This window comes from Lemur catta, chromosome 9 (assembly GCF_020740605.2).
Source record: "Lemur catta isolate mLemCat1 chromosome 9, mLemCat1.pri, whole genome shotgun sequence".
NCBI classification, from domain to species: Eukaryota; Metazoa; Chordata; class Mammalia; order Primates; family Lemuridae; genus Lemur; species Lemur catta.
This window is the reverse complement of record NC_059136.1, coordinates 74,403,610-74,424,701: the sequence shown is the minus strand read 5'-3', so window position 1 is coordinate 74,424,701 and position 21,092 is coordinate 74,403,610. Positions and strand designations below refer to the sequence as shown.

At 41.9% G+C, this 21,092-nt stretch overlaps 1 long non-coding RNA gene across 4 annotated transcripts in view; it reads right to left on the bottom strand.

The window, feature by feature from the left end:
- Window positions 1-21,092, bottom strand: part of LOC123644981 — a 51,589-nt gene that overhangs the window by 7,778 nt on the left and 22,719 nt on the right. For 3 of the 4 annotated variants that reach the window (XR_006737345.1, XR_006737344.1, XR_006737346.1), the window contains one exon: window positions 10,447-10,699. The exons of the other annotated variant lie outside the window; for it this stretch is intronic. This is a non-coding gene — a long non-coding RNA (uncharacterized LOC123644981). Of the gene's footprint in view, window positions 1-10,446; window positions 10,700-21,092 lie in introns of those variants that run through there. 4 annotated transcript variants of the gene reach the window in all.

The window sequence follows — 21,092 nt, the reverse complement described above, 5'->3', positions numbered from 1 at the left end:
TGGCTGACTTGTACAGTATGTGAATTCTCTCTCAACAAAGCTGTTATTTAAAAAAGAAAAAAAAAAGCGTCACCGGAATGAAGTGTCAGGGGACACTCCAGGAGCAAATCTCCGTCAGCCTACCTCTGCAGGCCCCTGGGCCGAGGAGACCGCCAGGTGCACGCGCTTGGGGCGGCTTCCAGCTAGTTCGGGAGAGGCCGGGTCAGAGGCGCCGGGTTCGAAGCGCCCAGCCCTGGCCCGCCTGCCCTGCTGCTGTCGCTGCTCTTAAGCCCCCCAGACAGCCCCTCGCAGCAGGACGCGGAAAGGGCGGGGACCTCGCCTCCCACACATACTCCAGACGCAGAGCGTTCCCGCGGCGCCCCGACAGCTGGCCGCCCAGGTCCCGCGGGGTCCCGGGTCCCCACGGTGGGACCGTGTGCTCCTGATACGATGGCCCCCTTTCTTCCCTCGCTCCACCCCGGCAAAGGGTAACTGACCTCCCTCGTGACCCGAGGGTCCCTAAACACGCTTTCCCCGTATTGTGTGCAGACCCTCCCGGAACGGAGACGAGCGGCGACACCCGCCCCCCGAGGGCGGCGACCTGGGCACGGGGCCGTGGGGGAGGGGAGGGGATGGGGGAGGGGCGCTGTAATTGCGGCGCGGCCCGGGTTCCCACGCTCCTATTGTTGGCGACTTTGTTTCCAATTCCCATCACGTGTGCTAATTAGTTAGAGCCGCTGGCTGGCTGGGAGGCGTGTGGCTGGCCTAAAAGCAGAAAGATCACTTCCTGGAGGGAGCCGGGCAGGCTGAGCACTACTGGGGCTTCTTTCTCTCTGCTCCTCCTTTGCCTCGTTCGCTGCCTCCCAGGAGGGTGGGAAGGGAAGGAAGGGGAAGAGATGCTGATTGTGAAGCAAATGCCTCTGAATCGCAATAGCAACCCAGAAGCTGGGGCGGAGAGTGGAAGGGGCGAGTATGGGCGGGAGCAGTGGAAGAAGCGGGGCTAAAGGAGCGATTCACTTTAGATCTCTAACCTCATGCAGACGTGCGCTGCAAAATTCCTTTCACAATTTTATCCAGTGAATCTTTTCAAGATTGGGATAATGGAGGAAAGGTATTTTAGTCTGTTCATTTAAAAAAAATTGTTTTCACACTGAATAAAACATACACACTCACCTCTGTGCAATAGGAAGAGAGAAGAATAAAATGGAGTGAGTCCTGACTTCTGGGTCCATGACTTGCCCTTGGACCCAAGCTTCTCAGTTCTACTCACTATGGCGCTGAGCCTTTAGAAGGGGTGCGGGGGGCGAGGGGGTGTTAGAGACCACTGACAAAGGACAGTAGCAAGCTTGACAATGTACATGGGCCCAATGACAAGAAAACATGCTTCCTATGTTTCTTGGCTTTGCTTTGGGTTGCAAGAGTTAGTAACTCTCCGGTTCTCACAATGGGAGTCCTTACTTTGAAGATACCATATTATCCATACTTCCCTATAAATAAGAGGAAAGCTGGCACTTACGAAAATTCACCATATATGCAATAGCAAACAGGGAGAAGATTCTGCCCTTTTCTTGGAAAGTGGCAGAGTGGTGGGGAAATGAGGTCGAGGGTAAATTCATTCAACATGCATTTAGCAAGGATGCTTTGAGCATCTGTAATACTAGGGGCCAGGCACTGGGCAAGAACTGGAGGGGGAGAGAAAAAAACATCCAGAACCTGTCCTTAAGTAGTTTGCAAATCTAGTTTGGGAGACAGATAAGTATGTAAATCAGCAATTAAGGATGACTCAGAAATGGAGGTCTGTACTGGGGACTATAAGGGCAGAGGAAGGGCACCAGAGCCAGGCCAGGGAATGTGGGAAACATTTCTGGAGAAGGGATGATTCATCTATCTGACCCTTAAAGGACAAATAACAATTGCCCAAGAGAAGAAGGGAGGAAAGGGTATTCACAAAAAGGAGTATCAACGTGTGCAAAAGGCTTACCGGGTCAGTGATGGGGTAGAGGTGCTCTACAAACAAGTGCACACGGCTGCATGCAGCACAGGGCTCCAGAGGCAGTGATCATGAAAAGTCTTGTGGAGGAGTTTTGTTTGTTTGTTTGTTTTCTCTAACTTCAGTCAACTTGGGTGTTGAGGAGTTTGGACTTTATCGTGAAAGAGTGAGTACAATAGTCAGATTTCTCTTGTAGAAAGATTATTTGGGAAGTCGGTTGGAGGATAGACTGAAGGGACTCAGGCTAGAGGCAAGGAGAACAGATTGGGGACCAACCAAATGATCATGCAATAAAAGATGAAATGAAGAGTGGGATGGAGGAGATGGGCCAGATATGTAGAAGGGGAAACTGACAGAGCACAGGGACCAACCTCACTTTGGCAATAAGCAACTGGGAGGAATTCAAGATAATTCCAGGTCTCCGTGTTGTACACCTAAATGAATGATGGTGGCATCCACTGGGGTAAGTGACGTGGAGGACAAAGAATAGGCTTGAAATGGAGTGAATTTTATCTTGGCTATGTTGTGTTAGAAGTGACTGTGAGGCATCCAAGTGTTGATATGCAAGAGGCGTATGGATATATGAATATGGAACTCAAATGAGAAAGGTAGGCACTGAGATGGGAGCGGTAGCAGTAAGGGACAGGAAGGTAGCATGGTTTGCTTCTTACTCACAGAGCACCTGTGGAACTGCCACTTTGCAAATGCAGTAAGTCCTCACTTAGCATCGTTCATAGGTTTTTGGAAAGTGTGACTTCAAGCAAAATGTTGCATAATGACACCAATTTTACCATAGGCTAATAATTGATATAAACAAGAGTTAAGTTCCTACAACATATTTCTGATTACAAAAACAACACTAAATTTCTAAATAAAGACCCAAAACACTTTCATAGTAAACATTGAAACAAATGTGAGCTATTACGTACCTTTAAGATTAATAAAAACAAGTAAGATAATGATTTACCCAGTGGTTCCAGTTCAAGGTTGTGGGTGGCTGGAGCCCATCCCAGCAGCTCAGGGTGCAAGGTGGGAACCAGCCCTGGGCAGGTCGCCATCCCATCGCAGGGTGCACCCACACTCACCTCCACCCTCACTCAGACTGGGACAATTCAGACACGCCAGTGAACCTAACTGACATCTTTGGGACGTGGGAGGAAACAGGAGTACCCAGAGGAAGCCCACCAGACATGAAGAGAAGGTACAAACTCCACACAGACAGCAGCCCTAGGCAGGAATCCATTTTTTTCCTTATCAATGTTATAAGGAAACAACGTTGAACAGTGTGATGTTATTCGAGAACCTGCTGCAGTTCCTAGATGTGCTGCTCCAAAAGGGACTCAGGAGGACCGTATGATCCCACTTAAAGGGGGTATTGAAATTAGTCAAATTCATACAGACAGAAAGTAGAATGGTGGTTGCCAGTGGCTGGGGGGAGGGGAGAAAGGAGAGTTGTTTAATGAGTACAGAGTTTCAGATTTGCAAGATGAAAAAGTTCTGCAGATTTGTTTCACAGCAATGTGAACATACTTAGCATTACTGAATTATGCACTTAAAAATGGTTAAGACGGTAAAGTTTATATGTTGTTTTTAATTTAATCACAATCAAAAGGGGGAGAACTCGGGAGGGAGGGTGATAACAACCCTACCAGCTTCCTCTGGACAGGCACTGGGATGAAATCTATGTGCCTTCTGCCGATGGCATTCTCGCCCATTGTTGGAGGGCAGGCTGGTGGGGACAGACATTTTAGAATAAACAGTGTGAATCAAGAGCCTTAAAAATGTTCATACCCTTTGGCCAAGATATTACACTGCCTAAAATTGATCCTAAATAAGAAACTAAAAGTACTGGGGGGAAGGAACTCATTGAAGAGATGAGATATAATTTTTAAAACTAAATGTTCAATAATGGAAAAATAAACAAACATGGTGAAATACAACTATTACAAATTTTTACAACAAATGTATAGCAACATGGGAGATATTTATAAAGTTATCTGAAACCAAATTCAGCATACAAAATTGTATTTAAACTTTGATCACATCTATGTCAAATACAATCTATAAATACAATAAAAGCCTGGAAAAAAATATCCTAAAATATTTATAGTAGATATTTCTAGTTCCCCAGTATTATTTATTACATAAGTGATTTATAAATATATCAAAAGCAAAGGGGAAGGAGAAATCATCTTTTCAAGAAAAATATTTAAAGGACTTTGAAAATGCCTCCATTTCAATATTTGTGTCTTTTTGCTTGTCTGGTGTGGGAAAGAGGAAGCAGGGGATCTTAGCTTCAGGAAGTGATGTCAAACATTTTAGCTGATTCTAAGTGCTAGAAAGACAGATTAAGACCTTCCCTTTAATTGGATGTAATCAGTTAAACAAGGCCACCTGTGGCTGAGATGGAGCCAAGTCCTAAGGAGGCCTGAGACTGCAGCTTTGGTGTTAAGTGGCCCTAAAGGTCACCACCACCCTCTGGGATAGGCTTTTGATTCTGTATCAAGTTACAGGGCTGTGCTACAAAGGAACATTCTAATCAAAACCTGAGCACACAATTTGGTTGAGAATGTGTCGATAAAAGGAAGAAAGGTATAGAATTTTACCTTGAGAATTTATTTCCTTAAAAATATGGGGGGGGAAGGGGTGGGTATATACATACATAATGAGTGTAATGAGTGTGATACGCACCGTCTGGGGGATGGACATGCTTGAAGCTCTGACGGGGGCGGGGGGGGGGTCGGGGAACAAGGGCAATATATGTAACCTAAACATTTGTACCCCCATGATATGCTGAAATAAAATAATGATAATAATTAGCAACCAAGCAAGTACAGAGTACTTCCTATGTGCCAGGCACTTTACGAAGCATTTCAGGTATGATTAACTCACTAACAAGATGGTGAAGTGGAATCTATCATGATCACAATCCTCACCACTTTGCAGATAAGGAAAGTGAGGTACAAATTAAGTGATTGATTCAAGGGCACACAGCTTGTAGAGGTAGAGCTGAGACTTGAACCCAGACACTTCAACTCCTTCATCCATGCTCCAAACCACCACACTATGCTGCTTCTCTAGAGCTCTCAAAGATTATGCTTTGCCAGGTAATTGTGAATTCCAGACACACCACAGGTTAAACCTTGCTTTTGCAGCAAGTGTTTGTAGGGCACTCCTACCTCCTCATGGTAGCATGCTGAGATGATTTTTGTAAGGAGCAATTGAACATTCCCTTGGGAGCAGAAAACTATTCACACATGGATTTTCTGCAGTGTGGCAGGACCAGTTTTGCCATAGCTAGGATAGAATCTGGGTTGGCAATAGAAGAAGGCTTCTAACAGAGCATACAGCGTGCTGGGCCCACACTCTTTTTAGCTCAGAATATGTCCTCAGAAATTCTCCAGTGCTCCAGATATCCTCTGGACTCTTATATGAAGCGAAAACAAATACTAGGATGAAAATCTGAAAATAAGCTCATCGTCTTCTCTCCAGAACAATTCTTCCTCCTAGATTCCTTTATTCAGTAAATGGCACTCCTGTTACCTACTTGCCTAAGCTAATGGACATTGAGGTTGCCTCATCCAACATCCACTGTACCTGAAACCCTCCCCACCATCATTGTGAGTTCACCATGGTACTCTCATCTCCCTCGCTAGTTGGTAACTGGTTCAGGGCTGGGCAGATCGAAGTTGGTCTAGCCAATGAAGCATGAGAAGAGGCTTGCTCTAGACTTCTCAGAAAAAGCAGCTTAATTTCTCCCTCCCATTCCCTATGAACAACAACAACAACAAAGCCAGGCATTTTGTCTCAAGCCTGTAATCCTAGAATTCTGGGAGGCCAAGGTGGGAGGATCGCTTGAAACCAGGAGTTCAAGACCAGCCTGAGCAAGAGCAACAGCCCATCTCTATATAAAATAGAAAAATTAGCTGGGTGTGGTGATACACACCAGTAGTCCCACTTACTCAGGAGGCTGAGAGGCAGGAGAATCTCGAGCCCAGGAGTTTGAAATTGCAGTGAGCTATGACGCCACTACACTCTAGCCTGGGCGACAGAGTGAGATCCTGTCTCAAATTGAAAACAAAAACCAAATCATGTCACTGGGAGTAGCCATTAATGGGTTTGATGGGAAACCAGCCTTAGGCTGAAACCAGTGCCGTGGACGGCAGAGAGACAGAGAATGTTTGGCTGATGAACCTACAAACCTTAAAGCTGGTCTCAACCTTAAGTCTTCTGTTAAGATAATACATTTCCTTTGTTTTTGCCAGCATAAGAGAGGGTTTCAATTATTTGCATCCTCACTGATATATTTTGCACATTCAAATAATCAAGTCCAGTCTACTCCCCTTCTTACGTATGTCAAAACCTACACACCTCTTTCCATCCCCATTGCTAATAGTTATCCTGTTTAGGCCACCAATAGGGTTTTTCATCTGAGCTACAAAGGCAAAACCTCCTATTTCCAAAATGCCTTGGTTAATTTGAGTAGGCCTGAAGGCATAGTAAGGAAAAGAACGTGGGAGGATGTGGCTATGACAGGCACAATAAGAATTTCCTTATCTAGTCATAGGGCAAACTTTGAGTGATGCCGTGCTTCAGACCATCCCAAAAAGTATAAAAAGACACAACCCTCTGGCCTCATGGGCATTCCACTGAGTGGGCCGTTGAAACCACCTCATGGTGGTCCTGTCACTTCACTCATACCTTTATCTCTGATATAGACTTTGCACTATTTGTTTGCTGCCTTGGCAGTAACCCCACACGACAGCAATGTCACTTGAGTCCAAGTTGTCATTCCCATCATTCTTTGGACCTCGACCAGCCTTTATAGTCTGGCTTTACCTGGATATACCAGGGCCACTTGCGATGAAATGCAGTTATTTCCATCAGTCCTAATTTCAGTTAGACTCTACAAATACTCGTAAGCACCTACTCTGTGCTGGGAACGTGCTAGGTCTTAAAAAGGGTAGACACTGAGCATGGCCTGTTCTCTGTACCCCAATATTTAACACATAGTGGTGTTCAAAACTGTTTGTTAATGAGAGTTCCCTTTTCTCCACATCCTTGCCACCATTTGTTTTTTGTCTTTTTGATAAGTTATTTTAATTGGAGTGAGATGATATCTCATTGTGGTTTTGATTTGTATTTCCCTGATGGTTAGTGGTGTTGAACATTTTTTCATGTACCTGTTGGCCATTTGTATGTCTTCTTTTGAGAAATGCTGATTTGGATTTTTTAATCCATTTTTTAATCAGATCATTTGTGGGTTTTTTTGCTATTGAGTAGTTTGAGTTCCTTATATACTGTGGTTATTAATCCCTTGTTGGATAGATCACAAAATATTTTCTCCCGTTCTGTAGGTTCTCTCTTTGATTTTTTTAATTGTTTCCTTTGCTGTGCAGAAGCTTTTTAGCTTGATATAATTCCACTTGTCTATTTTTTTGCATACACTGTTGGTGGCAATGTAAATTAGTATAGCCATATAGTATGGAGGTTCCTCAAAAAAACCACTATATGATCCAGCAATCTCACTGCTGGGTATATATATATAAAAAAAGGAAATCAGTGTGTCAAAGAGATATCTGCACTCCCATGTTTAGTGCAGCAGTATTCACAGTAACCAAGATAGGGAATCAACTTAAGTGTCCATCAGTGAATGACTGGATAAAGAAAACGTAATGTGTATAAAAGAATGAAATCCCATCATTTGCAGCAACATGGATGAGCTTGGAGGATGTTATGTTAAATAAAATAAGCCAGGCACAGAAAGACAAGTATAACATGATCTCGCTCATACGTGGGAGCTAAAAAAGTTGATCTATGGAGATAGAGAGTAGAATGATGGTTACCAGAGGCTGGGAAGAGTGAGGGTGGGGGATGAAGAGAGGTTGGTTAATGGGTATGAACACACCGTTAGACAGAAGGAATAAGTTCTAGTGTTTGATAGCACAATAGAGTGACTACAGTTAAAAATAATTTATTGTACATTTCAAAATAGCTAGCAGAGAAGATTTGGAATATTTCCAACACAAAGAAATAATAAATGTTTAAGGTGATGGATGTCCCAATGTCCCTGATTTGATTATTATACATTGTATGTATCAAAATATCACGTCTACCCTAAAAATATGAACAACAATTGTGTGTCAATTTTAAAAATTGTTAAATGAGTCAAAGAAAGTGAATATATATCTTCAGTAAGTACTCTCGCAGCTCACAATCTATTGACGAGATAAACACAAGGTTAGCCTATCACCAGGCTCATTAGTATGTAAAATGCAAAAATAAAAACAACATGTACTGATGCTTGTTAGACTCAAGCCACTCTTCTAAGGGCTTTACCTGTAGTTTCCCCTGATCTGTGGTTTTGCTTTTCACAGTTTCAGTGACCGACAGTTAACCACAGTCTGAAAATATTAAATGAAACTTTCCAGAAATAAACAATTCATAACTTCTAAATTGCACGCTGTTCTGCTCCGTCCTACCCAGGATGTGACTCATCCCTTTGTCCAGCGTATCCATGCCGCACACGCTACCTGTTTCAACTTCCTATTCTTCATTCATTCATTATATCCCATATTCCATGCTAAATAGTTCAACTTTTCAGGTGTTTCTATCCTTCAAATGTTTGCGGCCTGATATCATATGCCTCGCAGTTATGAGGTAACCCAGTTCCAACTACTTAGCTCCTTTAAATCTTTCTTCATGTATCAGATCCTTTCATTCCTCTGCACAGGAGAAACTACACTCACTATAGACTCATATATATTCCCTCCATTCCATTTCACAGCTCTTTAGTGGCAATGGCCCAGGGTGTACAGTCTGCTCAGTGTGCCCAAACTCAGCAGGAAGTGGGGAGCCGGGGGACAGGCAATACAGTTCCGTGGGCCAGACAGAAGGCCGAATGGAGGCAACTGTTGTATTGGGCTCGGAGAGAGAAGACCCAGGTTTGTGGCTTACCTCTGCCCAGCTGTGTGACTTGGGACAAGCCACTTAAAATTCGGAGCCTTAGGATCTTCAACTATGATATAGGAATAATTATTAACCTGTGAGGGAGCTCAAGTCTACCTTACATTCTTCCCGCATCCCCCACTTCTATTGCCTAAGGAGAATGAGAGCTGATATGGATGAATCAAGGACTTGTTCCTAAGCTAAGTGGTGAGAGGTGGGGTCTCACCCTCTAAAGAACTGGGATCACTTTGAACTGCTAATCCCTCAGGGCCAGCAACTCAGACAGGTCCTGGGCTACTCCAGCCTAGGAGCTGTTCTGCTCTAATGGGGTAAAATAAGCCAGCCCTGCTCTAGGCTTAGAAAGAATCTCCTCTTCCATCCTTTGCTTATCTCATCTTTCCTTGGATCATTCTCTCCTTGGACTCAGAGCAGGAAAACAGAGGGCTGAGAATTAAGTGCAGCTTGGAGGCAAGCAGCAAGGAAGGACCGTGGCCACTTTCCACAGGAGGCCTCCAGGCAGTCCCGCCAGGCCCCCAGCACACGCTGGGATTTAAGGGCCAAAAGCCTTGTGCCAACAAAGGCTTTGGATTAGCCTTTGCTTTTGCCTCAGCACACGTGTCTAGGGACAGAGGCAAGGAGCAATGAGCGTCTAGCTTCTTCCAACCTTTTTCTACCTCAACAGAACTAATCCTAGTAGCATCATCTTCTAGGATTGTTATGATGATTTAATGAGATCATCTAAGAGAACATGATTTGAAAACCATCCAAAACTGGCACTTGAATTCTAAACTCTTCCTATTTTAGTTTCTTCATTTGTTAAATGTAGTTTAAAAAAAAAAAACTAACATACTCATGAAGCTTTGAAAGATTGCTAGAGGAAAATGTTGGATAAAAAAAGGCAATCCACAGTCATGTCAATATTTCATTTTCACCTTATGAACAGTTTTGGCATTGGATTCTTCCATAAAGTTAATACACTGCTAAAACTCTTGTAGGCCTCATGCCTTATTAGAGATTTCCTATATCTACAGAAAACAGGGCCTCTCATTTGCTATAGTCTCCCATTGGGAAGGTATAGTTGGTTTTTACCCTAACATTGCACAACTGTTTGACTTTAGATTCCTTATAATTGCATAATTTCTAGCAGCAATAAGCCTCTTCTGATTCACAGTGACTCTGCTCCATTAGCAAGATCTGTTAGTCTATTCTGTACTTCGCATCTCTTTTATTGTGTACCATTGCTAAGCCTCATGTAGTTCACAAGTAGAAAGTATGGCCCGGCCCCGTGGGAGCTATCCTCCAGGCAGCTGGCATTGATCTCATAGACACAAGCACACATAAATCTCAGTCAGTCTCCCACATATGTTCCAAACATCATGTCGTCCCTGACAAAAATTTTCTGAAAACACAGCCAACATTTCAGCAGGAAAATAACAAAAACAAAAACAAAAAAACTGCAGGACTGGAAATGCTATAAAAAATCCAGGAGTTTTTATTTATATCTTTAAGGCAATAGATGAATGGGCGCCTAAAGATAATTAGAACAGACTGAAAGTAAAAATCAGCCCAATAACTGTATGACTGTATAACTGTATAACCTCTTTGGGGTTTCTCCAAAGCCACATGATTAAACTCAGGTGTTGCTGTACCCCTCTTTTCTTCTCCAAGGCGTGCCTTTGCTGGGCCATGCTGCTGTCAGACAGCTGAGTCTTTTTCCAATTGGTCTCTATGCCTCTGGTAGGAGGATTCCAGGGGATTCCACATCAGAGCCCGCACCAGAGCCTGGAAGGAAAAAGAGCAAACATTTGCCCCTTGCCCTCGCTGCAACCCCTGACCACCCCACGGCATGGTGAAGCTCTTTACTGAGGGGCTGGTGCCATCTCTGAGGGGAATGACAGTGGAGGAGGACAGAGTGGAATTTCTGGCTCTTGACAACTGCCCTTGTACCACATAAAGGTAAAATCTCAAAGGCACAGGCCTCCCAGGAAAGGGAGTTGTCCTGTCAGTGGTCCCACAACTACTTTTTAAGTCCCCAGACTATGCCAGACCCTCGTGAGGCACTAGATGTACATCAGTGACCTAAAAGAGCTGGGGCCTGCCCAGGTCCCAGGACAAAGGTGAGGAGGAATCCTTCCACTCAAGTCTCAGCTTCCCTCCAGCAAGGGACCCAGATCTTCTTTCCTTGCCAGTGGATCTTAAGGGCATCTCTGACTTGACAATACTAACACTAACCTCTAACCTGTGGTTAGAACGCTCATTTTTCTCACCGTAACATTGTATTATTCATTCCTGGTGAAAGAATCTTTTTTTACTAGCAAGACTGCAGCCCTGCCCTTCTCTCATGGAGGTGCAATGGGTTCCTGCTAGCCGGAGACCCAGCGTCTACTCTCTAACCCAAGGACATGGCCACTGTAATTAAATTCTGTGGATTCAGATTATCTGTCTGACAGAGGGAAGTTAAGAGTAAGGGTGGGAGGCGGAAGGTGGAAGGAACTTAATTTTCCCAATGCCCCAACCTTGATTAGCATTTTAGAATACAATGGGGAGACTCTGAAATTTTCTGTGTAGGACTTAAAAATATCACTTGAATAAATTTGCATTTCTCAGACCAGCATTTATACTAACTCCTAACTAAATGATAACAAATTCCATTCTGTCACAGTGTCTGAATCAAAGAGATTTTGCTGAAGTTCTGTCTTGTGAGTGGAGACGTGCAAGACTCCCTGAGGCCGACAGACACAGGAGTGACTCTACTCACTCGGTCCCTTGACCCTTCACCCAGGGCGCTTCGGGAGCACAAGGCTAATAGGCTCCTAAACCTGCCTGGAGCAGCACAAAGACAGATGTCAACATTCTCTGCACAGGCTCCAAGCCCTGAGATGTTCCAGCAACCCACATTACAGAAGGCCGTTTCAACCCCAATTAACCGCATAACTAAATCACTCTAAAGCCACCTGGGGCAGTGTACTCCAAATCGACAGCCACAGCCCACTCAATTTAATAGGCTATGCCCAGTGTTTTTTAAAAACAAGAAAAAGAGTAGAGTAGAAAATATCAGAGCAGACTGCACATAGTAAAGGTAAATATCATTTCATGAAATTTTTATTTCAAGTAGGTAGGTGGGTGAGACATCGTTACTGTGGGCTAGATCATAATATAAAATGCATTTCTACTACAGCTCTGGGTCAAAGTAGAAAAACAATGGCCAAAGTGTGCTGTCATTATTTAGCCCTCCCTTTCCTATTTTGCATTTATTTATTTATTTATTCTTTTTCATTGTTGCCAGATAGCCAGGGCGCTTCATTTCTCATTTTCTTGCATTCATATTCCTCAAAGATATCAAATAGCATCTGCACACTCAGTCAGGACTTTCTCTGCCTTGAAGAGGTGATTTCAAGGCACATATTGCTTTCGAAGATGGAAACGGCATGGGTAAAATACGGGTCATTCATAAAAATTCCAAACATTTTGCAGAACTTAACAAACTGATTACACACATACTTTTTCTGATCAAGGTAGCAAATGGTAGAATATTTTTAGGATTTGGCCTGAGATTCATCAGAGTCGCCTGAATCGTGACCCCATCTATTTCTAGGTTTCTGAAACCCTGCATATTCGCACATGCTTTCTGGGAGGACAGTGAGCTGCACTGAACTCCTGGCCCTCCAGAATGTGCAGTGGCTGAGAATGACCCACTCCTGGTGATTTTGCTGCAACCAACAGGCTAATCCTCCCTGAGCTGAAGCCTGACATGGTGTGAACCACAAACTCCCCCTCACAGCTGTTTTAGCATTTCATGCGCCTGACAAGAAGCATTTATGTCTGACCTAAACCTCACCTGTTGCAACGTGACTCGCTTCATTCACTCTGTCAGATGATCACCAGATATGTCTTGAGCCCCTGCAATGGGCTCACCATTACACAAGATTCTGCAGAGCCTGGGGTGCAGGAGCTCACGGTCCAGCCACAGAGACAACATGCTCATAAATCGCAATGCCAGGCCACATGTGTGGCAGAGGCAATGAGACTCTAGGTGCACAGAGAGGGGACAAAAAGGGTTGGCCTCGGAAGGTCTAGTCTGGCTCATAGAGATGCTGATTTTGACTTGAAGCTCTAAGTGGAGAATAGTTGGTGTTTTCCTCCTAAAAGTAATCCTCCCTAAACATCTCTTTTGACTATTGATGAAATATTCTCAATTTTTCTTTTTATATCCAATTTTTAGCCCTTTCCTCAATTTTATTGTTGAAGTCTGTTTATTTTCTCTCTCTCCTTGCTGTGTGGTCTGAATGTTTGTGTCTCCCCAAAATTTCTTTGTTGAAATCCTAACCCCCAAGGTGATGGTATTAGGAGGTGGGACATTTAGGAGGTGATTTGGTCATGAGGGTAAAGCCCTCATGAATGGGTTTAGTGTCATTATTAAAAAGATCTCAGAGAGACCCTTGCCTCTTCCGCCCTGTGAGGTTACAGAAAAAAGATAACACCAAAAAACTAAGAAGCAGGGTCCTCACCAAACACCAAATCGGCCAGCACTATGACCTTGACTTTCCCAGCCTTCAGAACTATGAGAAATAAATTTCTATTGTATATAAGCTATCCCCTTTATGATATTTTACTATAGCAGTTTGAACAGACTAAGACACTCCCTCTATAATGCAAGCTCTAGGAAAGTAAGGACTTTGTCTATTTTGTTCCCTGCTCTATCTTCAGCATCTGGTACCATGTCTGGCTATAAATATTTGTTCAATAAATGTATGTAGCCCATTTTCTATGGGCTTCAGTAGGCTGAGGTGGGAGTGGGGGCTAATGTTTCAAATGGGTTCCTATTACAAATACTGAAAACGACATCTCAAACTCTCTGTCCTACCCACCATTGTAGAACCTCCATCCCCACCCAGGTCCATCCTACTTATTTCTGAGTATTCCTGGAGATGTCTTCAACATGCTCAGGAAAAAGTTGCTGAAGATGCAGCTACCATGCTGGAGACCTCATCAAGCCAAAGAGGTCTGTGTTCTCTGAAGCTTTCCGTGCATCAAAGCCAAGGCTGCATGCCATGAAGATGGGGAAAGAACACCTCTTCTTCCCCTTGTGGAGCCCCTTATTATGCAGGCATCAAAGCAGTATGGCTCTGTCCCTTGTATTTGGAGGATTTGTAATGAAAATACTTCTTCCTATATTTATTCACAGTATCTTATTTCCCCTGGATCCAGATATGAGTACAGGAGGAGCTCATCTGAGGATAAGGGCAGTATTCAGATTCTTCTCTCCTCGCTGATCATCAAGACACTGGTATTGGCCTGAACTTAATAGCCTAGTTCTACCTTAGGGTGAGGGATTCCCATGAGGCATTTCAGTGCCCTCTGCAAAAGAGACCACTCTATTAGCCCACTAGCCATTATCAGGCATGTCTAGACTTCAGCAGGGACCATGCTCATCCTTGAGCTTGATGCCACCACTAAATCTTTTCCTTTAAATGGAATCTTGGATTGGCATAGAAATGTGGCATGTGCTGACCACACCTGTGTATATACCATTTGTATTTTTGTATAATATTTTAGAGCTTGTATATGTCCAGGAAGTTTGGTGAATTATACCATGAAACCAGACAGGGCCAGTGACTGAATCCTGTGGGAAGACAGCGTGCATCTCTCTGACCCATGGACATCCTGCCAGTCGAGCTGTCTGTCACAAAGCAACTCAGGGGGAGAGTGTGGACTTCACAGAAGATGCCACCACTCCTATCAATAAAACTGTAGTGAACAGGACCACTGTAATTCCTCGGATCAAAAGGACAGCTCACTCAACAGCATCCTGATGGCTTTCCAGACAATTTGCATAGGATACTCATAATTAAAGTTTGATTATCTAATGCTTTGTGGGTATATTGTGTATTACAGAAATCCACGTGTAATATGGGGGCAGTTGTTCTTTTTTTGTTTGTTCATTTGCTTATTTGATAATCAACAAATGATCATTGAATGCCTATTATGTGCTGGGGACTCTTCTAGTCACAGCCACAAATAAGAGGGATAAGGTGGCTATTCTTGTGGAGCTTACCATAAATACGAGCATTCCATAAGTAAGAAAACAATAAGCTAATTTCACATAATCATAAATTCTATGAAACAAAAGTAAACAGAGCAATCTGACTTAAAGGTGGCTGGGGTTAGCTGTCCTATATCATTCACTTCCCCCTGTCCCTTGGATTTTCTAGTGTACCTGCCAGAGAGATGAAATGCTTATTTCCCCAACCTCCCATACTGCTAGAGGTAGCAGCATAACACAAATCCATGAGTCCAGTCAAAATACTCTGAGGAGTGCTTCCCTGCCCAGTAAAATGCAGAACCAGGTAAGAAAAAACTTTGATCCTTTGAACTTTCCCTACTTCTTGTTTGGAACACAGACATAATGCCCAGGAGCACAGCAGCTATCTTGCAACCATGGAGTGATAATCACAAGGAAGAAAGTCAAGATGTTAAGGATGGAAGAGTGGAATGAAAGAGAGAGCCTGAGTCTATGATGTCATCATTGAGCCTTGCATAGCCTTGTTTTAACTCCCCTGAACTTGTTAATATGTAAGACAAATGAAGCTCTATCAGGATAGGCCTGTGTTAGGTTTATTCTTATTCACAGCCAAACACTTTTCCAACTAATAGAGAGACATGGAGTTGTGGGTTGGAAGCTACTTTAACCAGTGTATTCATGGAAGTCTTCTCTGAAGAGATGACAATTTAGTTAAGACCTACATGATGAGTCAGCCATGTGAATATCTGGGAGAAAGAATTCCCAGCAGAAACAATAGCAAGTGTAAAGGCTCCGAGACAAAAATAAGTCTCCCATGTGCAAGGAACAGAGTAGAGTCCGGTGTGCCTGAAGCATCATGAAAAAGGGGGATTTCAACCACATTGGAGGTCCTGGAGGCAAGTGGAGCTAGATCACGGGGAGCCCTGTAAGCCATGTCAAAAACTCTGGATTTTATTCTAATTCCAAGGGGAAGATTTGAGATGAATGGATTTGAGACATATTTTGGAGGTCAATACTTCAACAGGACTTATTGATGGACCAAACATGGGATAAGGGAAATACGGACTTACAGGTGACTCCTAGATTTTTGTTCTGAACAACTATGTGGGGAAGGATGTGGGAGGCTTGGGCTGGGAAAATGAAAGGAATGCAGAATTAAGAATTGTATTTTGTGCAAAGTTCAAGATGCCCATTAGAATTGCAAGTAGCAATGTCATATGGGAAGCTGGATACAGGATCTCAAGCTCCAGGGAGAAGTTGGGACTGGAAATAGACATTTGGAACCATCCACATAGAGATGGCATTTAAGTCATGGGTCTGGATGTGATTTCCTGGCCAGAAAATCAAGCAGTTTAGGCCTGAGATAATTCAACATTTAGACCTAGAATAGAGGTGAGGGAACCTGCAGGGGAACAAAGAAGGACTACTCAGGAAAGTGAAACAAAATCAAGAAGCTTGGAGAAGAAAGCGTTTTAAGAAGGAGAGAGGCATCAGCTCTGTTGAATGATGCCAAGAAGTTGAAAACAATGAGACACAGAAGAGGCCCTTTGGATTAAGCATGTTGGTTGTTTTTTGGTTATCTTGCTAAGAGCAGTTTCAGGAGAAAGGAGGAGCAGAAGTCTCATTTTTGTGGGATCAAGACAAAAGGGGAGATGAGAAAATGAAGTACAGACATCTATTAAGTACAGAGTGATTTAGTTATGAGGGAAAGCAGAAAAATGGGGCAGTGGCTGCAGGGTGTTTGGGTTAATAGAAGATTTGGGAAGAGTTTTGGGTTAGCAGATAAATCCTAGAGCACTTGTCTACACAGTAATGTAAGTCGTGCAGAGTGAGAACAGTTTGCTGCTTACTGAGTTCTTACTCCATACTAAGCACTTTACAAATTTCCATTTCATCCTCTTAACAAGCTTTTGAAGTTGGAATTTTTCACCCTCTTTATAGACATGAAGGAGACAATATAACATATTGATTCGCAATTCAGGTTTGAGTACAATGAAGTCCAAGCTCGGCCGATTCTTAACTGTGCGACCTTGACAAGTTACTTAATTCTCTGTGCCTCAATTTCCTCATCAGACAAATGGGGATTTGGACAACTTCCCTCAAATGATTGGTATGAGGATTAAAATGAAATAATCCATATAAAACAGGTAGCACAGTAAGTGCTCTATAAATATTAGTTCTTTTCAGATATGAGAAAAGAGAGCCTCAGAGGCTAAGCATCTTCATTTATTTAACAAATATATGAGTGTCTACTTTTTTGCTAAGTACCACGTGAGGCCAGAGAGCACAGCAATGAACAAGATCAGAAGTGTCCCTGTCTTCATAGAGTTTAGAGTCCATAAAAATCATGATCATGATAGTAACAGTAATGAAAACAATAGCTAATATGTATTTGCTGTGTGCAAGGCCCCAAAGGCTTAATTGTAGTGAGCAACAAAAGCAGAATCTGCCTTGCTCCACTTTGTCTATTATGTCATCCTTCCCAGGGGTATCATTTTGCAAGAAGAATGAAACCCAACTCTAATGAAATAATCCTATTGTGTGAGGACACATTATTTAAAGGAAAACATTGGAAGTGATGACTAACCTCCCTTGCTTTCTCCACCACTTCCCCAAGATCGTATGGGAAACAGATTTTGAGGATTGTATTTCTCTGCTTCCTGCCTTGTTTCCCCTCCCTTGGTTTCTTACCAAGATGTTTAATTACTTAATGACACAACTGCAACTAGCACCATGTTAGATACTGTGTGGTATCAAATATAAGTGTTATAGGTTGAATTCTGCACACCCCAAATTCATCTGTTGAAGTCCTCATCTCCTAGTACCTCAGAAGGTGACTGTAGTTGGAGAAAGAGCCTCTAAAGAGGCAGTTAAGTGAAATGAAGTCATACGGGTGGGCCCTGATCCAATCTGACAGGTATCCTTACAAGAAGAAAAGATTAGGACAAAAAGCCCACCCAAAAGGGAAGACAATGTGAAGACACATAGAGAAGACAGCCATCTACAAGCCAAGGAGACAGGACACAGGAGAAACCAACCCTGATCTCAGCTTTGTACCCTCCAGAACTGTGAGAAAATAAATTTCTGGGTTTTTCTTTTATTTCAAAATATTACACAGGTACAAATATTTTGCTTACATGGATTGCTTTTGTACTGCTTGAGTCAAAGTTATAAGTATGTCCATCACCCAGATAGTGTACATTGTATAAGGTATGATTTCATCCAGCCCCTTCTCCCCCTGCCACCTGCTTGATTTCCACTGTATTTTACTTCCATCTGTGTAGGAGTGCTGATCGGTTAGTTCCAATTTAATAGTGAGTACATGTGGTATTTGTTTTTTTATTCTTGCCATACTTCACTTAGGAGAATGGTCTCCAGTTCCATCCAGATTGTTGCAAAAGGTATTAATTCATTTTTATGGCTGAGTAGTACTCCATGGTATACCTATACCACATTTTATTAATCCACTCATGAATTGATGGGCACTTACGTTGATTTCACATTTTTGTGATTGTGGACTGTGCTGCAATAAACATTTGAGTATAAGTGTCCTTTTATTAAGATGATTTTTTTTCCTTTGGGTAGATACCCAGTAGTGGAATTGCTGGATCAAATGGTAGGTCTACTTTTAGTTCTTTGTGGAATCTCTGTACTATTTTCCAGAGAAGTTGTACTAGTTTGCATTCCAACCAATGGTGTATAAATGTTTCTTTCTCTCTGCATCCATGCTAGTATCTATTGTTTTGGGACTTTTTAATGAAAGCCATTCTCACTGGGGTTAGGTGATATTTTATTGTGGTTTTGATTTGCATTTCCCTCATGATTAGAGATATTGTGCATTTTTTCATATGTTTATTGGCCATTAGTCTATCTTCTTTTGAAAAGCTCCTGTTCATGTCTTTTGCCCACTTTTTAATAGGGTTGTTTGATTTTTCTTGCTGATTTGCTTGAGTTTTTTATAGATTCTGGTTATTAGCCCTTTATCAGGTGTATAGCATGCAAATATTTTACCCCATTCTGTAGGATGTCTATTTACTCTGTTGATTGTTTCCTCTGCTGCTCAGAAGCTTTTTAATTTAATTAAGTCTCATTTATCAATTTTTGTTGTTGCTATGATTGCCCTTGGGGTCATCTTCATAAATTGTTTCCCTAGGCCAATATCTAAAAGAGCTTTTCCAACATTTTCTTCTAGAATTCTTATGGTTTCATGTCTTAGGTTTAAGTGTGTTATCCATCTTGAATTAATTTTTGTGAGTGGTGAGAGATTTGGATCCTGTTTTAATCTTCTACATGTGGCTATTCAATTTTCCCAGCACCATTTATTGAGTAGGGATTCTTTTCCCCAGTGTATATTGTTGTCTGCTTTGTCAAAGATCTGATGACCGTATGTGGATGGTTTCATATTTGGGTTCTCTGTTCTGTTCCATTGGCCTATGTCTCTATTTTTGTGCCAGTGCCATACTGTTTTGGTTATCATAGCCTTGTAGTATAGCTCAAAGTCTGGTAAAGTGATGCCTCCAGATTTGTTCCTTTTGAGTAAGGTTTTTTTGGCTATTCAGGCTCTTTTCTCATTCCAAAAGAAGCATAGAATTCTTTTTTCTAGGTCTGCGAAAAATGACATTGGGATTTTGATGGGGATTGCATTAAATCTGTAAATCACTATGGGTATTATGGACATTTTAATAATATTGATTCTGCTGATCCATGAGCATGATATGTTTTTCCATTTGTTTACATCATCTGCAATTTCCTTCCTCAGTGATTCATAGTTCTCTTTGTAGAGATATTTCACCTTGTTGGTTAAATATATTCCTAGGTGTTTTATTTTCTTTGTTGCTATTGTGAAAGATATTGAGTCTTTGATTTGATTGTCAGTTTGACTGTTGTTGGTATATAGGAATGCTACTGATTCGTGTACATTGACTTTGTAACCTAAGACTTTGCTGAATTTATTTATCAATTTCAGGAGTCTCTTGGTGGAATCTTTGGGGTTTTCTAGATATAAGATTGTATCATAAGCATACAGCAATAGTTTGACCTCCTCTTTCCCCACTGGAGCCACAGAACATATCTCAACAAATTTAAAAAATAGAAATTATACTATGTATCTTCTCAGATGACAGTGGAATAAAATTAGAAATCAACTCCAACAGAAACATTCAATTCTACACAAAGTCATGGAAATTAAACAACCTACTGCTGAACAATTATTGAGTCACAGAAGAAATCAAGATGGAAATCAAAAGATTCCTCAAACTGAATGACAAAGGGGACATAAATTATCAAAATCTATGGGATTCAACAAAAGCAGTCATAAGGGGAAAGTTCATACCCTTAAATGCCTACATCAAAAAGACAGAAAGATCACAAATCAGCAATCTAATTAATCTCCTCAAGGAACTAGAAAAGGAAGAGCAAACCAAACCCAAACCCAACAGAAGAAAAGAAATAACTAAGGTCAGAGCAGAACTAAGTGAAATCAAAAATAAAAAAAATAAAAAAAATACAAAAGGTTAATGAAAAAAAGTTTTTTCTTTGAAAAAATAAACAAAGTTGATAGACCCCTTGCTAGATTAACCAGAAATAGAAAAGACCCAAATAAACTCAATCAGAAATGAAAAAGGAGATATTACAAGTGATACCACAGAAATACAAAATATCATCTGTGAATACTATAAAAATCTCTATGCACATAAACTCAAAAACATTGAGGAAATCGACCAATTCCTGGATACACAAAACCTCCCAAGACTCAATCAGGAAGAAATTGAACTCCTGAACAGACCAATAATGAGAAATGAAATTGAAGCAGCAATAAAAATTCTTCCAAGAAAAAAAAGTCCCAGATCAGATGGTCTCACAGCCAAGTTTTATCAGACTTACAAAGAAGAATTGGTACACAAACTACAAAAATTATTTCATAACATTGAGGAAGAAAGGATCCTCCCCAGCTCATTCTATGAAGCCAGTATCACCTTAATACCAAAGCCAGCAAAGGACACAATAAAAAAAAAGAAAACTATAGACCAGTAACCCTTATGAACATACATACAAAAATTCTCAATAAAATTCTAGCAAAAAAAATTCAGTAGTACATCAAAAAAATAATCCACCACAACGAAGTGGGCTTCATCTCAGGGATGCAAGGATAGT